Genomic DNA, 18,191 nt, shown 5'->3' with positions numbered 1-18,191 from the left:
TCGGTAAAGTACTTCTGTGAGGTATGGAGCTTTTTGAATTAATTATGTAGCAGTTTAATTGTATCCAGCGGAGAGCTCATCAGGAGAAGGATGTCAGTCATAGCTACTCATATCTTTAGACCTCTTACAGTAATTAGAACTAATTACCGAATGTTTTAGACCAGGTCTAAAAACAGGTCTAATGCTGGCCATACACGATGCGTTTCTGCCACTCCATTCTCCCATTCGATAGTTTCGCAGCTCAATTCTGCAGTTGATTCTCTTCTCTTCCACTCGTTTTTCTTATCTTTTTCCATTCACTTCTATCAAAAATCGAGCGGCGAAACAATCAAGCAGGAGATCGGACATGTCAGAAATTATCTATCGAGCCATCTATCTGGCTCAAAAACGAACCGTGTATTCCCAGCATGAAACATTCCGTAATGATTAGTGAATTCCCTTTTAATGCGACTGATTGCTGGTTTACACCAAACCATCAGTAGACTAGTCTAAACTGCTTAGTGAATTGAGGCCAATGCCTCATTCTCTACTCTACATGAACCTTAAATGCTCTTGGTGCCTGATTCTTCCCTCCTGATCCCCCCCATCCCCCCATCCTACCACCACAGTGCCTAATTCTATTCGTTCTCTGAATTCTTTCTCTCTTGAGATCCTGAAACTTCCTTAGACCCTGCTTCTACTCTGACCTTAAAACCTAAAGCAACGTTGGGAAAAAAATACTTACCTCATGGAAGCCTCTGGATGCCACAGAGGGTTTTCTGACTCTCCCTGACCCTTCAGCTGTCAGTCAGGATCCTTTTTTTCTTCATCTCCATGCTCATCTCTGTACAAGTGTGGTTGCACTACACAGGCACCATTAGGGTTTGTGTCTCCACAGCAGCATGGAGCTACTCAAGCAAGAAAAGCTATGCAGGAGTGGCTCCATGCTACTGCACATGCACGGGTCATGTTCTGCGCCTGCACAGTGCAGCCATGCTCCTACCAACAGGGCAGCATAGCTGCAATCAACCTATTCATTATTATCACATATTTTCAAAGGGTCCCAGCAGAGGTACGGAAGGGTGTAAGAAGTCTATCCTGAAGAAAAGTTTTTTTTTGTTAACCTTTAAATACCCCCCCCCACAACACACACACACTTCCTTATTCTTTTCCACCTGAGCAACTAATCTATAAAATATTTAAAACTAGCTGATGGGTATGTATTTGGCCGGTGTTGGCTCCGTCTACTTTTTCTAGCACTAACACAGAATTACTCAATTACTCAATGACCAAGTTTGTGAGCTTTGTGGTCTTTGGCATCAATAATTTGCATTGAAATTAAACAAATCTGATTGGCTGTTTGTGACTCCAGTCACTCCACCTCCTTTTCTGAATTAGAAATTTAGACGCGAGTAACGCATTCATAGTTCACTATGCAATACACATGTTAACTACGCATAGTGGGCGTAAGCTACGCGTAGCGGTATTTTGCTACGCGTAAATTCGTAAGTGTAGTTTTTAAACTTCACCTACGAACTAAGATGCGTTGATGCGAACTACGATGCGTAAATTCACACTGGCGTAGTTTCTGCTGATCCCTGGGGGTGACTATCTATTTTTTTTTTCTTTTTAAGTTCATTTTAAACATTTTGGTGTTCATGTGGTTTAAATCATGACTATGCACATTTGAATGGAGCAGCCCTACTCTTTATGAGGGTGAACTCCATTACCAGAGGTGCTATTCGTGACCTTGAGACTGTACTGTGTACTCCTGTCTGTTTATTGCTTGAGGAAGCGGGAATATACCCGTGAAACGCGTTGCGGTTCTGTTCATGGAGTATGTGAATAAATTGTCTTTATCTTAACCTCCTTAGCGGTAACCCCGTGTGTGACACGGGGTAAGCCGCCGGAGGGTGCCGCTCAGGCCCTGCTGGGCCGATTTTCATAATTTTTTTTTTGCTGGACGCAGCTAGCACTTTGCTAGCTGCGCCAGCACCCCGATCGCCGCGCGCCCGATCGCCGCTATCCGGTGCAGCGCGCGCCCCCCCCCCCCCCCAGACCCCTGCGCTGCCTGGCCAATCAGTGCCAGGCAGCGACAAGGGGTGGATCGGGTCTCCCAATGACGTCCCGACGTCGCTGACGTCGGTGACGTCATTCCGCCCCGTCGCCATGGCGACGGGGGAAGCCCTCCAGGAAATCCCGTTCTTTGAACGGGATTTCCTGATCGCCTATCGCCGGAGGCAATCGGCGGGGCTGGGGGGATGCCGCTGAGCAGCGGCTATCATGTAGCGAGCCCTGGGCTCGCTACATGATTTAAAAAAAAAATATAAAAAAAAAACTGCTGCGCTGCCCCCTGGCGGTATTTTTCATACCGCCAAGGGGGTTAAGCGACAGCATCGAGTCTATTTCTGAGTGGCCGGTCCACCGCCGCCACTCGAATATTTTAAACATTTTAGCATATTTTATCCTTTTGGCGCCTCTGTACATCTACTTGTCCATTACCAAGTCCCTCTATATCGTAAGAAAGCTTTGTCATCTGCATTTAGGTCTTACATTGGAATACATCCAAGATAACCCTCTTCACCTCCTGGTTTCTGAGGCTATAAATAAGAGGGTTCAGCATTGGAGTCACCATGGAGTAAAAGACAGAAGCCACCTTATCCTGTTTTTCAAGAGCATTTGAGGACGGGTGAAGGTAAGTGACAAACACAGTCACATAAAACAAGGTGGCACACATGAGATGGGATGAGCATGTGCTGAAGGCTTTCTGACGACCCCTGGTAGATGGATAATGGACACAATGATCAGGACGTAGGAGGCTATGATGATTGTCAATGAGCTAATAGTGCAAAAACATACAAAGAAAACTAATAAACTGTCACAGAACTGGATATCTGAGCAGGACAATTTAAATAGTGGTGGTGCGTCACAATAAAAGTGGTCTAAAATGTTCAGACCACAAAAGTGAAGGCTGAAAATACAACTGGTTGTTGATGTTGACTGCACAACGCCAATTAAAAAAGCAATGAGAACAAGTCCTCTGCATTTGTTCTTGATCATTATTGAAACATAGTGGAGAGGGTGACAGATAGCAACGTAACGGTCATATGCCATGCTGGCGAGAACGAAGACCTCTGTACTTGCCAAACAAGCAAACACAAAGTACTGAAGAGCACAGCCAATGAATGATATAGGTTTATTCTCAGAAAATAGGTCTGTAAGCATTTTAGGAGTAACAACAGAAGAGTAGAAAAGGTCCACTATTGAGAGGCAGCTCAAAAAGTAATACATGGGAGTATGAAGGCTGCGAGATATATAAACAACTGCCACAATCCCGACATTTCCATATATGGTCACCAGGTAAACTAACAAAAATAACACAAATAGGAATGGAACCAGTTGCTTGTCATGAGTGAGACCAGAAAACTCAAATATGGTCACTTGGGTCTTGTTCATAACCTTCATGGACGTTTTGAACTGTAATAGATAAAATACATTTCTTGTGTTTTTGTGGTATACAGAAGGTTAAACAAGTGCCACATTTTTTTATGCACTGCATTTTTTGGACTATAAGACTCAATTTTTCTCCCCCAAAAGTGTGTGGGGGAAGTCACTGCGTCTTATAGTCCAAATGCAGGGAGTTCCTGACTTGTGAACGCCGGCCAATATGAACCTCCAACCCAACACAATGTTGGGGACTCCTTCTCCCTGTACTGTGCCCATGCAGAGGAGGACACAGGGAACACATGGAGGACATGGGGGGACACAAAAGGGCATAGAGGAGGACAGAGGCAGACACATGAGGACACAGGAGGACACAAGAAGGGCATAGGAGTACACAGGGAGACACAAGAGGTACAAGGGGGCATGATGTACAAAGGGGGCATAATCCACAAGATGCCCCTTCACCATGGATACACCAGGTGTAGTTTATATATTTTCCCCTGGTTTTTGTCCTCCAAACCTAGTTGCGTCGTATGGTCAGGAGCATCTTATAGTCCAAAAAATATGGTACTTAAGTTGTCCAAAGCTGTGGAAAGGCAAATAGTGAACTTAAGTATACCTGGCGTAAATTTTGTCTGCTGTGAGGTTGTGTAACATACTGTACATACCCTTAAATTGCCAGCATTCTTGCTCTAGCGTGTGATAGCAATGGATTCCAGCAACTTATCGCCTAGAATAGGATATGGTCCATAGTGTATCATTAACGACCATGTGTATACTGCGTTCTAGTATAGTGTCCCTCTTATATCCTCCCTGTATGGCTCACCTTATACTGCCTAATATATGGTGACAAATCACTTACTTCTATGTGGCACTCCCAGTGCTTCTTATATGGTGCCTCACCGGCCCCGCTGCCCCATCAGTGCCTCTTCTATGGTGTCCTCCCTTATCTCTCTGGTTGTCTAATGTCCCACTCCCCTCCAATCATGGATCAGCATTGGACACAGGCTGGCTAAGTAGTATCTTATATCTCCTTATGCCAGCAAAAATTATGGTCCGCCCACACTTGCAATCCAGCCAGTCTTCTTAGACATGTGTAACAGGTCCCATTCTGATGACATCATCAGGCCATTAACTTGTGCATACAGCTGGAAAAGAAGGCTTAAAGAGATACTGAAGCGAAAAAAAAACCGATATAATGAATTGGTTGTGTAGTACGGATAATTACTAGAAGATTAGTAGCAAAGAAAATATTCTCATATTTTTATTTTCAGTTATATAGTGTTTTTATAACATTGCATCATTCTTTAATATTTGCAGTTTCAACTTTCCACACTACTCAGCATTCTACATGTTTTTACAGAGCAGGCCAGTGAACTATTGACCTGTCCTCTGGCAGAGAAAAATAAAATCCTTGACTGACAGTTAAAGGGACTCCGAGCAGTGCAGAAACTATGGAAAGATGCACATCATTTTAAAGCTCTCTTTCTCCTCTTTCCAATGATATATAAACCGCCACCCTACGCCTTTTAGTTTTCGGTATTTTCGCGATTGAAAATGCCGCGGCCGCGATTTTGATCGCGAAAATAGAGAAAACGAAAAGGCATAGGGCAACGATGTAGGTGTCGTCAGAAAGAGGAGAAAGAGAGCTTTAAAATGATATCCATCAAGCCATAGTTATATTGTATTACACAGGGCGACTTTTTGTCAAAGTCAGCAGCTGCATTCAGCATAATGGAGCTGCTGCCACTGGGGAAAGTGTCGTCCTGTGTAATACAATATAACTATGGCTTGATAGATATCATTTTAAAGCTCTCTTTCTCCTCTTTCTGACGACACCTAAATCGTTGCCCTACACCTTTTAGTTTTCTCTATTTTCGCGATCGAAATCGCGGTCGCGGCAATTTCAATCGCGAAAATAGCGAAAACTAAAAGACGTAGGGTGGTGGTTTATATATCATTGGAAAGAGGAGAAAGAGAGCTTTAAAATGATACGCATCTTTCCATAGTTTCTGCACTGCTCGGAGTCCCTTTAAGATAATAAACTTCAGAAGACAGACCTCTCTGCGACTTTGAAAGTCGTGGAGCTTAATGGCTTTTTTGCATAGAGATAACAACTGGAGTTTCTTACCTCTTCCTGTACTGGAAACAATTAAACTTATGTCTCTGCTCATAAAGTTTTATTTCTAGCTGTACTACACATACAAATCATTATATAATATTTTTTTTCTGCTTTAGTGTCTCTTTAAGTAAAAGACACAAAAGAACTGTGATTGTCGCTGGAATGGAGGAGAGGTGGGATCCTATTATTGTTAACATTGCTTCCATCTCAATTCAATTCAATTCACTTTATTGTCATTGTGTAACACAACGAAATTACTTTTCATGACAACCCCACGGTGCATATAGGGAACATAGTGATAGTAACAAGGAAGAGAAGAAATTATACAAGTATGCCAGGTATTACAGATGTTTAAACAATTTGTACACAGTGTTAATTATTTCAGAGAGGATTCAGAGTGCATCAAGTTTATGGCGGATGGGAAAAAGCTGTCTTTCAGTCTGTTTGTGTGTGTGCGGATTGATCTAAAACGTTTACCTGATGGAAGGAGCTCAAACAGGGCATTTCCAGGGTGAGTGTTGTCCTTGATAATGTTTTTGGCCCTTCTCACGCTGCGGGTATTATACAAAAGTTCCAGTGATGGTAGTTCAGTGCCAATAATGGCTTCTGCTGTTTTAACAACTCGCTGCAGGGCTTCTCTAGTAGCCTTCGTGCAACTGTTGTACCAGACCGTCATGCAATTGGTCAGGACGTTTTCTATAGTGCATCTGTAGAAATTAACCAGCAGCTTCTGTGGGAGGTTAGCGCTCCTTAGTTTTCTCAGAAAGTAGAGGCGTTGTTGTGCTTTGCCAGTTAGAGCTAAAGCATTGTCAGCCCAGGACAGGTTCTCTGCGATGGTGACTCCCAAAAATGTGAAGCTGGAAACTCTGTCCACAGCCTCTGCATTGATCATTAGCGGTAGGTGAGTGGTCTTTTTGATGGTCCTAAAGTCCAGAATAATTTCTTTGGTCTTCTTTGTGTTTAATAACAGGTTGTTAATGTCGCACCATGCAGTCAGGTTCCTAACTTCTTCTCTGTATGCAGCTTCCTCATTGTCTGATATAAGCCCAATGACAGTCGTATCATCTGCAAACTTAACAATTATGTTTGAGGTATGGATAGGCTGGCAGTCATGGGTGAAAAGTGCATAGAGGACAGGGCTTAATACACAGCCCTGTGGCACGCCAGTGCTCAGGGTAAGGGTGGAGGATGTCTGTTTTCCTAGTCTGACAGTTTGAGGGCGATTAGTAAGGAAGTCCAATAACCAAGTACATATGGAGGGAGCAAGACCTAGTGCATGGAGTTTGTTGGTCAGCTGGCTAGGTACAATGGTGTTAAATGCTGAGCTGTAGTCAACAAAGAGCATCCTAACATAGGAGTTGGGCTTTTCCAGGTGTGAGAGGGCAGCATGGAGAGCTACACAGATGGCATCCTCAGTCGATCTATTTGTTCGGTAAGCAAACTGGTGTTGATCTAGATTTGCTGGGATGGAGGCCTTGATGGGTGTGACTACCAGTCGTTCAAAGCACTTGGCGATGACAGGGGTTAGAGCAACTGGTCGATAATCATTAAGACAGGTTATCCTAGGAATTTTTGGGACTGGCACAATGGTTGTAGATTTAAGGCATGATGGAACTACACCCAAGAACAGAGAGAGATTGAATATTTGTGTAAAAACTTTCGCTAGTTGACCAGCACAGGCCTGGAGCACACGTCCTTGCACACCATCAGGACCTGCAGCTCTCCTGGTGTTGATATTTGTGAGTGCTTTCTGCACTTCATGTATGTGAAGGATTAAAGGCTGTGAGTCTGTAGTGGGTCCAAAGTTGGCTGGAGGCCGATTGTTGTCTTTTTCAAATCTAGCAAAGAAGTTGTTAAGTTCCTCTGCTAGTCTGGGGATGTTATTGTCCAGTGTATATTGAGTGCTATTCTTCTTTTTGTGATCTGTAAATAGTTGAATGCTTTGCCACATCCTCTTTGGGTTTGAGTCATTTTCAAAGTTTTCCTCAATCCTTTGTTTGTATTCAAGTTTTGCATTTCGTATGCCTTTTTTTCAGACTTGCTCTGGCTGAAGAATATGCTTCTTTGTCCTGTATTTTAAAAGCTTTGTTTCTATTCTTTAGAAGTACCTTGAGTTCTTTTGTTATCCATGGTTTGTGATTTGGGTAAACCGTAATTCTTTTGTTGACAGTGATGGTGTCCACACAGAAATTAACATATGACAATACAGAGGAAGTACTGGTCTCCAGGTCTGTTTCATGAAAGAAAATATCCCAATCTGTATTTTCAAAGCAATCTTGGAGCTGAGAGATGGCAGTCTCAGGCCAGACTTTAACAGACTTGCTAATTGGTTTAGCAGTGTTGATAATGGCTTTGTATGCAGGAATACATTGTGGGGAAGAGGGTGAATGGACATTATGGAGGACTTCCCTGATTGGTCATCTTAAGCTTTTAAGATTCCTGTATTTGTATTTTAATGCCAAAACCAGTGTCACACAAACACTGACTAAATAATTTATACATAATTATTTTAAAAAATTGAGCACTTTTGTTCATTTTGGTATTTTAACTGGAGTTCCTCTTTAAGTGAACTTACCATTTAAGTATACTATATGTTATAAGGTAGGAGGAAGAGGCACCTAGATGTCATGAAATACGTTAAAAGCAAAAAAATAGAAAAAAGGGTGAGGTGGCTTACTTCAATATAGACACATTAACATATTAGATGGATTTGTATTATGCACTGGCAACGCGTTTTGTGGGTATGTACCCTCTTCCTCAGGCCAAATAAAAAGTGCCAAACAGTGCTGTTTGCCGCAAGCTAGGTGCCTCAGGTTCGGCACTTTTTATTTGGCCTGAGGAAGTGTGCCGCAGCCACGAAATGTGTTGCCAGTGCATAATAAAAATTAATCTAATAAATGAATTTGTCTTCATTGAGGTAAGCCATTTCACCCTTTTTTGTATTTTATTGGTTTTAACATATTTTATCATATTTGGGTGCCTCTTCCCCCTACCTTGTGCCTTTACCCCCCTTTTGGATGGGGTTTTATCCCTCATTGATCCTCGGTGACTCCAACCACTTTTTTAGGTCAATCAAGTTGCGTTTTTACTTCAAAAGTGCAACCATCTCCAGCTCTGTCTGGAAACCCGAGTGGAGTCGGGGTTATACATTTCCACCTACCTACAACGGTTGGTTGCCTTCCTACACCCACCTTTGTGAGTATCATTTATTACCGCCCCTTTTCCCTCCGAATACTGTGACATACGTCATCACTTGAGCTCCTGCTGTCTCTGTGTTTTTTCCTTGTAGGGTGTTTTCAATCACCCCCAGCAGTTGCATACTATGGGCCTGACTCACAAAGCGGTGCTAACCTAGTTAGCACGCCTAAAGACTTTGGGCATGCTAACTAGGGTGCTAAGTAGTTAGCATGCACCAAGCTAAATCAGTTTGTGCACTAAGTTTCGCGTTCGCATGCTAAGTTTAGCGCTGCCCTCTCGCAAAACGTTGCGCCAGGTGCAACAAAAGCGGCGCACCCGATGCGCCCAAAACGGCGCATTGGATGCTCCCTAAACGTCGCACCCATGCCAAGCTTAGCGCGCGAATGCAAAACTTAGCGCGTGCAAAGTATGTTTAGGCATGCTAAGGGGCTTTTCACAAGCGTGCTAACAGTTACCACCACTTTGTGCATCAAGCCCAATATGTTATGTTTCAGTGTGTGGGGTTTTGTAACTTTGGGCATGGTAAACCACAAGAATAATGTTATTTGGTTAGTTACAGTTTTATTTTTAATGCTAGTTTACTATGCTTACTTTTACAAGATTTTAAAATGCAATGTGATGTCTTCCAATTTTAGTTTTGCACTTTTTTTTTTATTTAACTACTTCAGGATCCCTGGTGAGCAAATATACGCCGCTGTGTACTTTGCAGATCAGGGGCGTAGATATGCATACTGTTAACTTACCGCTGCGTTTACGATACCCACACCATTTTCGTTCACCTCACTGTCGCAGCTGCCTCCATTTGTGATTGGGATATGAGCATCAGCTGTTCTCAACCTTGATCACCGCACCTGTGACTTCCGACAGCTTGCAGCAACAAGACGCTATCTATTTCAAAACAGACCTGACAGTTCCGTGTTTCTATTGATAGAACACGGTCTCAGTAGCACCATCGTGTGGTCAAAAAGTAAAAATACACACAATTAAAAAACTATACTGTTTTACATAGAAAAATTATTATTAGTTTTTTTTTATTAATATTATTTTTTAACTCCTTTCAACCCTGCCCCATAGTTACCAAAATAAAACACTTGTTAAAAAAATGAAAAAAATGAAAAAAGTTTTTTTTTTGTTTTTTTTTACATAAATGGTTACCTTAGGAACTTTTCTAATATGTATGTCATGAGGGTATATTACTGTCCATTTTGCAAATAAAGTCTTTTAATAAGTGAAGTAGTATTACAAATCCCTAAACGGAAAAAAATACACCTTTATTTCCAGATAAAATATTATCTTCATACTGTACATTGTACTAGGGACACAATTTAAATGACGTAATAACCGGGACAAATGGGCAAATAAACCGCGTGGGTTTTGTATATCGAAGCACATTTTATTTTAAAACTGTAATGGCTAAAAACTGAGAAATAATGATTTTTTTCTATTTTTTTTTTATTATTCCCTTTGCAATGCATATAGAATAAAATAATTCTTAGCAAAAAATACCATCCAAAGAAAGCCTAATTTGTGGCAAAAAAACAACAACAATGTATAGATCATTTCAGTGTAATAAGTAACAATAAAGTTATCAATGAATGAATGGGAGGAGCTCTGAAATGTGAAAGTTGTTTTGATTTTTAAGGGAAAAAAACTGTGGTCCTGAAGTCCATATAAGCCTGTTGTTTTCTAAGCAGCAGATCAGAAAACGGGGGTTCTGTGCAGATACTACATGTAAACAATGGAAGTGCTGCATTTCCTATTTACTTTGAGTACCAACATTTGCAAAACAATGTCATCATTACCAAAACAGATATTGTGGAACCATCTGCAAAAATGTTTTCTTCCATTGTAATTACACATAGGCTATAAACTGGGCTTTAAACAGATATGGAAGCTTCCAGTGTTATCTCCTGGACACAAAATGTGCTGTATTGCTGCAACAAAATGTGTTGTTATTATTAATTCCTCCAATTGTACAAGATAGAATCCAGGATATTTTTTAGAAGGTGGCCAGCATCAGCAATAGTTGGCTTCACATGTCTCTCCTGACAAATTCATAATTGCTATAAGATAACATCTGTATTGAGAGAGGTCTTATATTAGGGAAGGAATATCCCAGAAGCATAATTCTCTATTACCCAAAGGTGACTATTATTTATTGGAAGATTATCTTCCAGACAATTACAGAGCAGTGTTTAGTTTTTAATATACACAACAAAATAAAGAACAAAGGTTTACCTCCTATTCAAACTCTAAGACATGCAAAAGGGATATATAGATAGATAGATAGATAGATAGATAGATAGATAGATAGATAGATAGATAGATAGATAGATAGATAGATAGATAGATAGATAGATACATACATACATACATACATACATACATACATACATACATACATACATACATACATATATACATACAACTACCAAGGGATGAGCAGCACAAACCAACTTTAATGCAATTTTTTTGCAAAGCATGCCACGCAGCACTGGAGATCCCCAATCTCCACAAGAAATATATATAAATACAGAGGGGCTGCAGGACACAGAGGTGCATAACCACGCCCACCTCTAGCACAGTTAAGCATATACATGAGTGGATTGCACATGTTCAGAGAGTTCATTTGGTAGCTAGTGAAAGGTGAGGTGTTTTTAGTTTCCTTCTCTCCCATTTCGTTTACTTTTATGTTTTTGGATTAGTTACCACTAAACTGCTGATAATAAAAACTAGCATTGCTTGGTTAGGACTCACCAGATTGGGGACACTATGTCGCAGTTGGTGAGCTTAAGCACGTTAAAGCGTAACCAAGAGCCCCTGTCAGGGTCGGACTGGGACACTAAGGGCCCACCAAGGAAGTTTCAACCTGGGCCCCCCCCCCCCCCCCCATTTTGGGCTCACCTATACATGTACTCTAGAAATTTTGCATGATTTTATGGTAGGGAATAGATTGTAAGCACTTCTGAGGACAGTCTCCAATAGGGATATGTCCACATGCGGTGCGCGCATCACGCCGCAGGAAAAATAAATGAGTGTCACCACGCACTGGAACATGGACGTGGTCATGATAGGTCATGGGCAGACTTAAAAAAAAAAACACAAAATAAGTAGCGGTGTTATTCACAGAGATTAGGTCTGACCAGATATATTTTAAATAAAATAATCAAGTAGTTACATGCCTCATGATAATTAATCAAGTAGTCAAATGGCAGCAGATTTTCCGACAAAATGCAATCAGATTGGCGGCAGATATCCCCACAAAATGCAAATAGATTGGCGGCAGATATCTCCACAAAATGCAAAAAGATTGGTGGCAGATATCCCCACAAAATGCAATTAGATTGGCGGCAGATATCCCCACAAAATACAATTAGATTGGCAGCAGATATCCCCACAAAGGCAGGTCCGCAGTTAGTGGGGGCTCCCATGATGGAAGGGGGTGCAGTGGGCACAGAGCGGCGGGGAGGAGGGGAAGCCTCCCCCCCTCCCTCACCTGGAGCCCCCCTCAGTTTAGGTAGGCAGGTCACAGGTGTCCCCAGTTAGGTAGGCAGCCAGGTCTAAGTTCCCGCCAGCTTGGTAGGAGGGGCAGTGGGCACACAGAGCGGGGAGGGGGGGAAGCTTCCCGGCTTACCGGCATGACATGAGAGGATATCCATAGCTCTGCGTGCTGCAGCCCATCTGTTTTTCTGTCGTGTGCTGCAGCCCATCTGTATATATATATATCAGGGGTGCTCATCCGGATTCTGGATATCCGGGTAACCCAAAAATCCGACCTTTTTTCAGCTATCCGATTCGGATTCCAGATTTTTTTTCAAATCCGTATAGCTATCTGCGGATATTTGGTCGAAAACGCGAAACGCGTTGCATTTCTTTTTGGAGTTCCTAATAAATGTGTTTGACTGTCTGAATCGCAGTCGTTGTCGTGTCTGCTTGAGGGAGGTAAGACCACCACTTCCTCTTTCAATTTTGCCACTTAAGTTGTTTTTTAAGCTCATTTAATCTAATCTTATACTTTTGGCGCCTCTGTTCATTGTATACAATTTTGAGTCCACCCTTGGTTGCTACCCTTTCTTCCTGTCTACAGAGAGCGACTTCTTAATCCTGAGTGGGATCACGACAATCTCCCCACCTGCCTTTACAGTGGTTGCCTGCTGGTGACCCTGACTTGTGAGTATTTAGCAATACAAACTTATTGCCACCTTGTCCAGTACGAATTACACTATTGGGGCTCTTGGTGTTCCCTGTTTTTAACTTTTTTGCTTTTGTTTTAATACTCTAATTCCCTATAAACTAAATAAACCACGCCCACAGGTTTTCAGAGAGCCAGCAGTAGCAAGGGCTCATGGGAGCTCAGTCTGGGCAGAAGGAGGGGGAGGTGTTACTAGCCATTGATTTCAGAGGCAGAGAGGAGGAGGGAGGAGGAGAGGGGATTAGGCCGAGTGCTCAAGATACAGATATGCCTGCCTCTGTGTAATGTTTACAAACAACATTGCTGCTGTCATTGTATCACTGGAATAAATAATCATATTCTATTAAACCTGTTTGCAGCTAGATTTACTGTGTAAACCATCTAAACTTTAGATAAGATATATAGACAAGTTACTTGTTATAGTTAGTTTTTTATCTTGAATCCTCTTTAAGTTGTCGTGTGCAGAGAGCGCACAGCAAATTTTCCGTTACTGATGCTGACTAGGTAGTGTGCATTTTGCAATGAGTGCAAAACGCATGACATGCTTGCGTTGCTAGGGTAAATCTCACGAATTGTGCAATGTGCACAGCATAGGCAGAATAAGTAGTGGTAAAATTGCTGTGCACAACTTTATCAATGTTTAGAAAATGTGGTCCATTACAGTATGAAAAACATGTTGTGGCAAGGGTTTCATCCTGCTTTTCTGCCTATGTATAAAGATGTCACCATGTCACCAGTCTGTATGTCTGTATGAAGATGGTTTGCCATCATCATCATTGATTTCTCAATAGTACCAGCAAACTGTGCCAGAAAATGTCAGGGTATTTATCTGGGAACTAAAACCCTGAAGAGAAGAGTGGTGAGAAACTTTGTCATGCATCAAAACAACAACCCTAAACACGCAAGTCAATGTAACTAAGAGACATTGAAGCGGACCTAAAGACTCAACAAAAAAAAGAGAAAAGAGTTTCACTTACCTGGGACCTCCGCTAGCCCCTTACAGCTGCCCTGTGCCTGCAACGTTAGCAAACGATCCTCCCGTTCCCTGCCGCGGCTCAGTTTCTTTACCGCCGACTTACAAATCGTCAGCCGCTGTGCTTGCGCAGCCCTGGCCATGCGCATCCACTCATGTCACCGGGAACATCCTGCACAGGCGCAGCACAGGATGCTTCCGGTGGTGCGAGCGGGAGCGAGGATGCGTGTGGCCAGGGCCACGCAGGCACAGTGGCCCGCAGACTCACAAAACGAAACTGAGCCGCGGCGAGGGACCGGTGGATCATTTTGCCCTGGCGCCGGCACAGGACGTCTGCAGGGAGCTACTAGAAGCCCCAGGTAAGTTAAAGAGAAACCGTGAACAAGAATTGAACTTCATCCCAATCAGTAGTTGATATACCCCCTTTTACATGAGAAATCTATTCCTTTTCACAAACAGACCATCGGAGGTGCTGTATGACTGATATTGTGGGGAAAAAAACCCTCCCACAAGAAACTCTGAGGACCATGGTACTCCTAGCAGTTTCCTGTCTGTAAACCTTGCTGCATTGTGGGAAATAGTTGTTTACAGCTGTTTCCAGCTGCCAAAAAGCAAGCAGCAGCTACATTACCTGCCAGTAGTAAAAATGTCACCATGTGATAAATGTCATAATGTAAATCAGGCATTTAAAAGATTTTACAATGGGTAAACACTGACTAAATCATTTATACATAATTATTGTAAAAATTAAGCACTTTTTTTAATACATTATTTTCACTGAAGTTCCCCTTTAAACTCTTTTTTTTCACCTTAAGGGGCCCATACACCGATTTTCCCGGCGATATACAGCAGATTCGATCACTGTGATCAAATCTGCTGTGAAATCGTTGCGCAAACGCTGACCGAACTATCGATTTCTGTCCAAAATCGATCGTTCCTGTCGATCCGTCCGTGCGAAAGATTTTGCTCGATCGCCGGTGGATCGGGAGTGCATCGATAGCGGTGTTCGAATGTCCGACAACCGATGCTAGCAGCAATACATTACCTGATCTGGCCGGCGCGTATCCCCGCTGTCACCGCTGGGCTCCGGCAGGCTTCAATTCTTCCTGTCCGTTCAGGAGGTTTAAACAGTAGAGCGCCCTCTACTGTTTAAACTTCCTCGGACAGGAAGTACAGTGAATCTGGAGCCGAGCGTGGAGAAGAAGACAGCGGAGACCAGGGGACTTGCGCCGGGCGGATCAGGTAATGTATGCGGGGGGGGGGAGGGGCGTGCACGGCAGCGGCAGCTCCACAGATGGTGATTCGATTTCATGCTGATATCAATTCACAATCTGTTTGCAGTAAAGGCAGCTGTATGATCCCTCTCTGATCACATTCAATCAGAGAGGGATCTATCTGTTGGTCGAGCTGATGGCACATCGACCAGTGTATGGCCACCTTTACAGGTTTCCTTCAAAGCAAAAGAAATTTAAAGAGACTCTGTATAAAAAAAAAAAAAACCTGGGGGGTACTCACCTCAGGAGGGAGAAGCCTCTGGATCCTATTGAGTCTTCTCCTGTCCTCCTCCGTCCCACGGTAGTCTCTGTCTGCCCCATGGAAGACACAGCCTACAATATATACCTCCCCTGGCTCCAGTGGGTAGCGGTGTTCCGTCTCTCTGCTCGGAAATAGGCGGAAATAGCTGATCCCAGTCAGGTCTGCTCTACTGCACAGGCACAGGAGACTTGCGCCTGCGCAGTAGAGCGCACCGACAGTGATTAGCTATTTCTGCCTATTTCGGAGCTAAGAGCCGCTACTGCACCTGCACTGGAGCCGGTAAATTAAATAGTTACATCACTGCCATTCAGGGCGCTGTATCGCTGCTGCCGTGAGGCAGAGGAGGGCGGGGGAGCCTCAATAGGATCCAGATGCTTCCCCCTCCTGAAGTGAGTACCCCTCAGGGGCATTTCTTCTTAATACAGATTTTCTTTAATGTTTGGAATGGCTCACAATGAAGTACTTATTTCTGTAGGGAACTTGTGAGATAGCTTGAAAGGAACAGTTCTTACCATGTAGGTCACCTACTGACGTATTTCTTCTTGAGATGACTTCTGCAGAGGCCCTAATGCTACTGAGTTCTGTGATTGGGCTAAAATTATTGAAGGGCGGTAAATTGGATTTCAACGGAATTCCGATTTCAGTTTTCTGATTTCCGATTTCTAGAAATGTCCATTCTCTGGATTCCCAATGAGCACCTCTACTCCCTGTGCCTGTGTCTTCTAGAAAGCCTAGATGGTCGCTAAAAATTATACATTTCACGTTGATGGCATAAGTAATAGAAAGGTATTGCTGTATCATAGTGACAGAGCTGAAATGCCGAAATTGTTAGGAATCCTAAGGGGTAAAAAAACAGGAATGCAAAGTGGTTACACTGTCAATGTACACATAGTGCATGCATACGTTTTTGCACTGCTTGTATAATGACCCTCTTCACCTCCTGGTTCCTGAGACTGTAGATAAGAGGATTGAGCATTGGGGTCACTACAGAATAGAATACAGAGGCCACCTTGTCTTGCTTCTGATGGACCTGAGTGTCGGGGCTCAGGTAAACAAAAAAAACTGTAACAAAAAAGATGGACACACACATAAGATGTGCGGAGCAGGTGCTGAAGGCTTTCTGCCTACTGACTGAAGACTTCATCTGTAATATGGATGAAACAATGAGCGTATATGAAACCAGGACGGTTACCAAGGAAGATATTGCTAGAGTACTTACAAAAAAGAAAGTCAAGCTATCACAAAACAATATGCTGGAGCAGGACAGTTTCAGGAGGGGAGGGATCTCACAGTAGTAATGGTCTATCAGGTTAGACATGCAGTAGCTGAGGCTGAACACACAGCTGGATTGTGCCAATGACTGCAATAAGCCAACAGAGAAAGACAGGAGGACAAGACGAAAACACTTCTCCTTTGTTATGATCAAGGTATACTTCAGAGGGTGGCAGATGGCCACATACCGGTCGTAGGACATATTTGAGAGCAGCAGGACTTCAATACTTGCCAGAGCAGCATAGAAGTATATCTGGAGAACACAACCAAAGTAGGGAATTGATTTCTTTACATTTACAACATTTTAGGAGTTATGGTTGAGGAATATACGAGGTCCACCAAAGACAGGTAGCTTAGGAAGTAGTACATCGGAGAGTGGAGAATGGAAAATGCACGGACAAGAACTATCATCCCAACATTGCCCAATATGGTGACCAGATAGATGATTAAAAATAAAGTGAAAAGGAATGGGACAAGTTTTTTATTATCGGTTAATCCGGTCAACTCAAACATGGACACTTGTGTCATGTTGATATCCATCCAGTTCTCACTCTATAAAGGAGAAGTAGTCACTAAAGGTTAGAAATAAAAGAGCATGTGTGTTAAACATACCATAATCATAAGAGTCCAAAATGTTTTACGTGGGGCAGGTAGGTAACAACAGGCAGGTGCTGTGGTCATTGCTTATTGGGACTCCATCCCCTAGACCAGGGCTAGGTGAACTTTGTGCTGCCCAGGCCGCATGCTGCGGACTGTAGGCCTCATTCCTAAAATACCTTTCCTGCAGAGTCGTAAGTGGAATATGCTGGGATGTCCTAACGGTGTGTCACATGATGCCCCGTGGCCATAAAGACCCAACACAGGAAGTGGTTATTAGGTGAGTGTTAACCTTCTGTTTCCTTTCACTCGTGACTCTGCAGGAGGTAGGGGAGAGGAGAAGAATCCATCCACCTGGCGGCAGGCCGGATTTACAGAGCATGTGGGCCTTTTTCAGCCCACGGGCCGTAGTTTGCCCAGCTCTGCACTAGACACCAGAGTGAGGCTTATCAATTATTTATCTATCTCTTTACATTGAATATATTGTATAATATTGTATGATCACCTTTGATTTGCACTAAGCAGAGTTACTTTTTATTGCTCCTTCATCATTTAATTGTCACTAAAAGCACTTAAAGTGGACCCAAATTAAAAAATAAAAGATTTCAGAAATAAAATCTATTTTCTAAATTATAATAATAAATAGCAGCCTTTTTTCAGCTGCATGATGACAAATGTAAAATATTTTACTTTTATTGGAGGAAACCCTCCCTTCCTTTCATATTGCCGGACAGAATGCAGCAGACTGGTGGAGGAGATACAAAACACAGGTTGCTACTGATGATGTCACAGGGGAGGTGATCTCAGCTTGTGTGAGATTTCCCATAGATGACGCCCCTGTGAGGGAGGGTAGCTGATGACAATCACATCTATGATCT

At 42.8% G+C, this 18,191-nt stretch overlaps 2 pseudogenes; both read right to left on the bottom strand.

The window, feature by feature from the left end:
* Positions 1-2,521: 2,521 nt before the first annotated feature.
* On the bottom strand, positions 2,522-3,444 carry LOC137561860 (olfactory receptor 5AP2-like; annotated as a pseudogene).
* Positions 3,445-16,321: 12,877 nt separating this feature from the next.
* On the bottom strand, positions 16,322-17,256 carry LOC137561858 (olfactory receptor 5AP2-like; annotated as a pseudogene).
* Positions 17,257-18,191: the final 935 nt, after the last annotated feature.

This window comes from Hyperolius riggenbachi, chromosome 3, assembly GCF_040937935.1.
Source record: "Hyperolius riggenbachi isolate aHypRig1 chromosome 3, aHypRig1.pri, whole genome shotgun sequence".
Classification (NCBI taxonomy): Eukaryota; Metazoa; Chordata; class Amphibia; order Anura; family Hyperoliidae; genus Hyperolius; species Hyperolius riggenbachi.
This window is presented reverse-complemented; position numbering and strand designations above follow the sequence as displayed.